Here is a 6,795-nt window from a genome sequence, read left to right as displayed (position 1 = left end):
TCGTCTGACACAGCGAACGACGACAGATTCCACTCAGGCACAACAACAAAACCGACCAATCATCCACGAGCATTTAGTCGGACCCAGCACGCACCTGTTGGTCACGCGACACGAAGTGACGAAGTGGGTGCGTTTGATTTGCCCAACTCAGAATGCTCGCCGGGTGGGGCATTGAGTCAGGGATTGACTGACCTTTTTTTCTGAATTTAAATAAACATTGTTCAATTGTTTGAGGAACACTGATCACATGCCCAGTTGAGCTGTCAAGTGAAGTACATCTCACACTTACACGCCAACAATCGTCCCGTCTTCGCTGCATGTCAGAGCTCTATGGCAGGATAATAAAATGTGGGTAAGGTCTGCAACTAACGATTATTTTCATAATCGATGAATCGCTCGATAATTTTCTCTATTTATCGATTAGTTGTTTGGTCCATAACATACAAAAAATAGTAAAAAGTGTTGATTGTGTTTCAGCAGAAAATATTTATATTTAAGAAGCTGAAATCAGAGAATTTTGATTCTACTTCAAAAACTACTTCTGAAACTACTACCGATTAATCGATTATCACAAAAGTTGGGCGATTAGTTTAGTAATCGAGTGCTAATCGATTAATCGATTAACTGTTGCAGCTCTAAATGTGGGACTTGTGAAGTCTCACTCTGGTCTTGAAAGTGTGGTTGAGTTTCCCGACCGTGTGTCTTGTTCTGCCCCCCCCCCAACAAAGACCCCCTGCACAGCTCACCTGCAGCCCCCTCACAGAAGCCCCCTGACTTAGATATTCAGCGTGTGCGAGTGCAGCAGAGGAAGACAGAGGGTTTGGCCCTTTATTGTTTCCTCTGCTCGCTCAGATCTCAGAGGACAAAGGGAGGAAACAGCCACTTGAGCTGATGATGTGCAGCCTCTTCTCTGTGCACAAACTCTCACGCTTTTTGGAAAAATTATACTTTATTGAGTAAACTGAATTTGTAATCGAGTAAACAGAACACTGCAGAAAAAAAACCCAAGTCAAGGTAAAGTGCATTAATAAGGTACATCTGAAAAGGACTGTCACATCAACACTATTCCAATAACAGAAACAGGAAAGCTTGAAATTGATGGAGGGGGAGGGGGGAGCGGAAAAACCTCACTTGGCTTTAGGAATGGGTGTGGTCGCTGTTTCTCTAAATATGACACAGTGCCATGAATTATGTGCGAGCAGAGTACAATCCTTTGTCACTACACAGGCTATTTTGTTCAATGATTCAAGATACTCGTGAGTCGTGTATATCGAGCGTCAACCTGTGTGACGGCCCGTTCGCCTTTCCAAAGCTTTCCCCCCTCACATTCCTCATTCAATAGTAATTCTCTCTTTCTCTCTGACTCTTCTCCTCCTCCCTGCACACTCATCTTTTCGCTTGTCACTTTCCCTTCATGTCAATTACCATCTCCCTCCACTCCCTCCCCCCTTCCCCTGGCACCGCTCGCCATCGCTTCTGCATTCCTATCCCACTATTTTCTCATCACTCCCTCTGAAGCTGCCTTCACTACTCTGGTATTCCTTTTAATTCCACTGTCTTTCCCTCTGACACCAGAGCTTCCTCGTGTCCATCTCTTGCCCCCCTCCACGTCTCCATATCCATTCTCTTTATTGACTCTGTTCACTTTGCGTCTGTCATTTTCTTTTTCATCCATCATGCTGCATCTGTTTCTGCATTCTCTCTCTTCTCCTAAAACCTCCCCATATGTATTTCATCTTCCTGCAGGACTTGGAATGTTCCTGCTTTTTACTTCCTTGGTCTCCTCTCCCTCTCCACGTCCTTTGCCTCATCCCACACACTCCTCGTTCCCTCCAACATGAAGCATCTTCTCTCCTTCTCCTTCTATATTCATCCCAGCAGTGAGTGAGTGACCTGAATCTGTCTCTTTGCATTACAGTCCCTCAAGTCTGCAGAGCACCTTACAAAACCAGTAGTGTGGCTGCCACCTCGCCTCGCATGCCCTTGTTTATGTATACAAGGGTAAGTGTGTGTAATGAAGCTGGAACGATAAGGCAGGTGGTCTTTGTGTGCCGTACCACAAGTGTATGGGACCTGGCTGCGCCTCGTCTGTGTGTGCATGTGAGAGCCAGCTTATTGGGAGGTGATGGGTGTGTGTGTGTGTGTGTGTGTGTGTGTGTGTGTGTGTGTGTGTGTGTGTGTGTGTGTGTGTGTGTGTGAGTGTGAGTGTGTGTGTGTGTGTGTGTGTGTGTGTGTGTGTGTGAATGCGTGCGTGCGTGTGTGTATGTGTGGGCGAGAGACTGTGTACATTATGTTTATCAGTATGCCTAGTAGGGAGCCTTAAATGGATTTAAGCTGGAATGTATCAGCTTTTCCTCCAAGAAAGACGCTCAAGATTATCGCACATTGCCAGTGTCTAGAATGTATGTGCATATACTGAGTGTGTACATGTGTATGTGATATGTTCGATGGGCTCTGCAGCGTCTGCAATGTTGTCTATAATTGCTTGTGCCTCACCATCTATCACAGGTCTGTTTTTCCTCACAGTTTTTTTTTTTTAGTCACAAAGTGGTTCTCTCTTCTGCAGGGAGAGAAAATGCAAAAAAAAAAAAGCGTCATTTGGGGGAGATTGCGTGGGGGGCTGGATGGGGAGGAAGAAACATCAAATCTGCCAAACCGGAAAGCAATCGAGGCAGATATCTCTGAGCTGTCAAGGAGTGTGACACCATCAAAACACGGAGGTCCCATGCATCCTGGGAAAATTAAAAACATTGCACTGGCACAAAATACAGCATTCTCCACAAACTTAATTTTACTCTCACCTTTTCTCATGTTACTTCAACTAAACTTTTCACATTTCTAGGCTTCTGTGATGCTCTGCACTAAATTTTCTGGTACATTCATATTGGGTTAATGGTATAGTCACAACATTGTTATCAGAATACAAAGGATGCACAAAAAGTCAAGTTGTGAAAGCTATTGGCATAGAGGCAAGACATTTATTACATTTTGGATTTTTGCTGGGTATTTCAGCTCTTTCAAAATTGTGTGTGCAAGATTCTATGAAATGTACCTGATACATGACAGTCATACACAAAAGTTTTTGAGTTTTGAGCCTTAAAGGGATAGTTCAGTGATTCTGAAGTGGGGTTGTATGAGTTACTTATGCATAGTAATATGTTACCTTATGGAGATGGTGATCAGTGATGTCATTTAACGGAGTTTGGAGGAAAAGTGGAAGTAGCGTAAGTCTGAGTGCCACTGTAGCAGAGGGGGCCACCGACAAAACGTCTTTTTCGCCACATTTTAAAACATTACATTACATTAACTAGCTCAACTAGTCTCACTGGTTGAGTTATATCATGAAATCCCCACTCTCTGACCTACTGCACCTTTAAAGCATTTCTGAACTATACAATTAGTCTTAAGTAAAATACCAAAGTATTGGTCATATTGAAAATTTGACCAACCGATGACACTCGCTGAAATGTTAAGTGATCATTAGAGTTATTATAATTCATTCTGAGAGGGGCATGGGTGTCCTCCAAATTCTACCATTATTTTAAAGAACCTGCTCAACACATGATTTGATGAACGTGAGCAGGTGCCACAATTTATGTGGAAGTGTACCAGAGAAGAGCAGCCCACATTGGAACACGCTGCCTAGCCAAGTGAAAAAAAACATCCTCCACTGTCAGTTATGTCCATTGGGAAATAGGAGAGTTCTTCATAGATCTAAATCAGTGGGTGTTTAATGTGCAAATGTAATTAATACTGTCACTTGCTCTGAGGTCCTCTGCTGTACATTTAAGTGTGCATCAGTTAAACAGTATCTTCATGTGCCCTTCTTAAACTGTCTGAGCTGTCTTGCCTTTTGTATAGTATATATGAAAAAAATGTTTTTTGTCACAAAGACCCTTAAAATAGAACTTATTTGACAAAACATTTGAGAAACTACAGTTGAGCCACGCGACTCAGTTCATTGAAATATTTGGTAATGTGTGTAGTGACAGTAGGCTTGTCCCCCCTCTGTGATGTGTGTGTGTGTGTGTGTGTGTGTGTGTGTGTGTGTTTCTGGGTCCAATGAGGCAGTGACCTGGACACAGTAGTGGAGTGGGTGCAGTTAAATGGACCGTGTTGGAGGCAGTGGACCCAGTGACTGAATGTTTTGCTTTAGGTGGAAGCACCTCAACAACTCAAGACACACTGTGAAATCCCACAGTTACAGTTAGACATGCCACATCAGGCACACCGCATGAAAAGTCATGATAACATCAAAAGCATTCCATTGTACATAAATCATAACATATCAATTTTAACTTTTCGCTTCTGCATAGAACAAGCATGATGTAACATTTGTCTGATTGGCCTACGATGTGACGCCGCAGCATGTCCCATGTCCAATATAAGACCCACCAGATCAGATAAGACCCACTCAAAACTCATTTCAGATGTCACAGCAAACAGGTTTCGTCAGGCTTCGTCACCAGCAGACAACGTTGACACACACATATCTGCTACACACCAGCTGCACAGAATCTGAGGATGCGCACGTGCATCATGAAGATCATCAAATGGTCCAAATTACTTTCTTGCGATGTCACGTGTTTCTGTCGAAGGATGACAATGACGGCAAGTGTTACACAATGTTGAGATTTACGGTGCAGTAAGTACGGAGAGGGTTGCACTTTTGTTTGATCGGACCAATGGAAAGGTGTCGTCGTTAAATCATTTTATCATAAATACATTATAATATGATAAGGACTTCATTGGTTGGTTTTATTTTATTTTAATTAAATCCACTTGAGCAGCAGGACTACAGAAGATGAACCGATTTGCATAGACCATATTCAGGCAAAATGAGGGAATGAGAGAATATAGACCTTTCTCCCAAAAGTCATGTCAACCACAGATGTAGGTAATAAGATGTAAGGTGTTATGCACGCTGAGCCACTGGCATGGCTGCCTGACACGTTTAAATGGAACTGAGCCATCAGTAATGTCGTTGGTTACACCTCAGCTTTTCCTGCTGTGGCATGTCAAAACATCGGGGGTGAGACGGGTGTAAGGAGCATAACAGTGGCCTGACGACAACAGGCATATCTAATACCTACGGTGCATAATACGCTGTGACACCCGGGGTCTTATATCAAGCAAGAAAGTTATCACTGCCTCCGCTGATGAAAATGTCTCGGTGTGGCACCGTGTTGCAGGTTGGTCCTCATTTTTCGTTCTCCAGCGGTGGGGCGATCGATCTGGCTGAGGAGCCTGGCCTCGACAAGAGCTCAGGTGGAGGAAGCTATGGAGGAGGCTGATAGGATGAGTGCTGGCACGTTGGCAACACCTCCCCGGACTCTCCCCTCCTTCCACCTCTCCTTCCTCCCCCCCCCCCCCCCCCCCCCCCCCCCCCCCCCCCCCCCCCCGTCTGCCTTCCACTTCCTCGCCCCACAGGACTCCGCAGAGCGATGGAGGAAAACAGAGCCCAACCACCTCCACCTGGTCATTATCAGACTCACACCTGCTGCCTACTTTGCTCTCGTGCTCCAACTCCTGCCTGCTCCAAGTCCCCGGCCCTCACTCGTCCCTGACCAATGGATACATCTCATTTGTGATTTTTGTCTGTCTATACATATTGGTGTGCTCTGAGACGTTGTTTGGTCCTTCATGGTCAAGATGACTGGACATGTTTATCAACCCCCCTCTCCTCTGGAAGACACAACTCTGCTTTTGCACAAAGTGAAGGTGAATGGGCCTCACAAGTTGCTACCACTACCAACTCTCTCCCAACAATCCCGTGATGACTCCTTTCTGACAGGTCACCATGACTACCTGACACTGAAGGCACTTCTCCATCCATCTGCCGCAGCAATTGCTTCCCCCTCGCCCTGCTCTAACTTTCTCCCTCTCTTCCCCTCCCTCCCTCCTTTCACCCCCTCTACAATACGAATGCCATGCAATCAGAGAAGAGAGGAGAAGGTCGATGCTTCTTGCTTGTTGAGCGCTCCGGCGCTAGAGGAACTGAACTCCGCAGACAAAGGCTGGAGAGAGGGAGTGACATGTAACATTGACCATAAGAAAATTCATGGCCAATGGAATGAAGCTGTGGACTTCTTTCTTTGTTGTCTCACTCTTCCTCTCTGTGTGACAGGTTGTTTTTTTCTTCCATCTCTACTGGATTGGAGGCCTATGAACCATATTACTTATTTTTTATTGTCAAAACTACTGCGAGAAAATCCATAGTCAAGAGAATTGCACTGCTGTGAAAGTGGATTTTAGATGAATGTGCGCATGCAACACTGGAGCAGAAGAAACATTTAGATACAGTACGGCACTGCATATTAACATTTACTCTTTTAATGTATTCTCATACGTCTTTGTAGCACGCCCTTTGTCACCCGTGCTCTTTTGTCTTTGGCAGTGAATAGAGTCGTTTTTATGTACTCTGCACAAGCTGATGTATGAGCTACCAGGGAATACACACAGTAATATCCCCGCTACAGTGCATAAAAGCACATCTGAGCATTTGGCAGCTGGGCTGGCTGGGAGATGAGCAGGAGCAGCGAAATTTCCACATCACGCAGTAATTCAAGCAGCAGTTTGCAGTGTAGAGTGGTGAGAACCAGCTCAGGCTAAACACGCCAGCCCATTCACTGTCCGCAGCCGATTGACGCGATGAAAATGAAATCAATGAAGAGCAGCTGCTGTGTAATTTCTGCACTTCACTCATGTGGTTGATTATTTTTCATTTTTTCTTTTGAACCGCTTCATGTGCTGTTGCAGGTTCAGGAGTCCCACCCTCTTCAGTGGGTTGTTAGT

Source organism: Scophthalmus maximus, chromosome 6 (genome assembly GCF_022379125.1).
Source record: "Scophthalmus maximus strain ysfricsl-2021 chromosome 6, ASM2237912v1, whole genome shotgun sequence".
Taxonomy (NCBI): Eukaryota; Metazoa; Chordata; class Actinopteri; order Pleuronectiformes; family Scophthalmidae; genus Scophthalmus; species Scophthalmus maximus.
Note: the sequence above shows the minus strand (reverse complement) of the source record.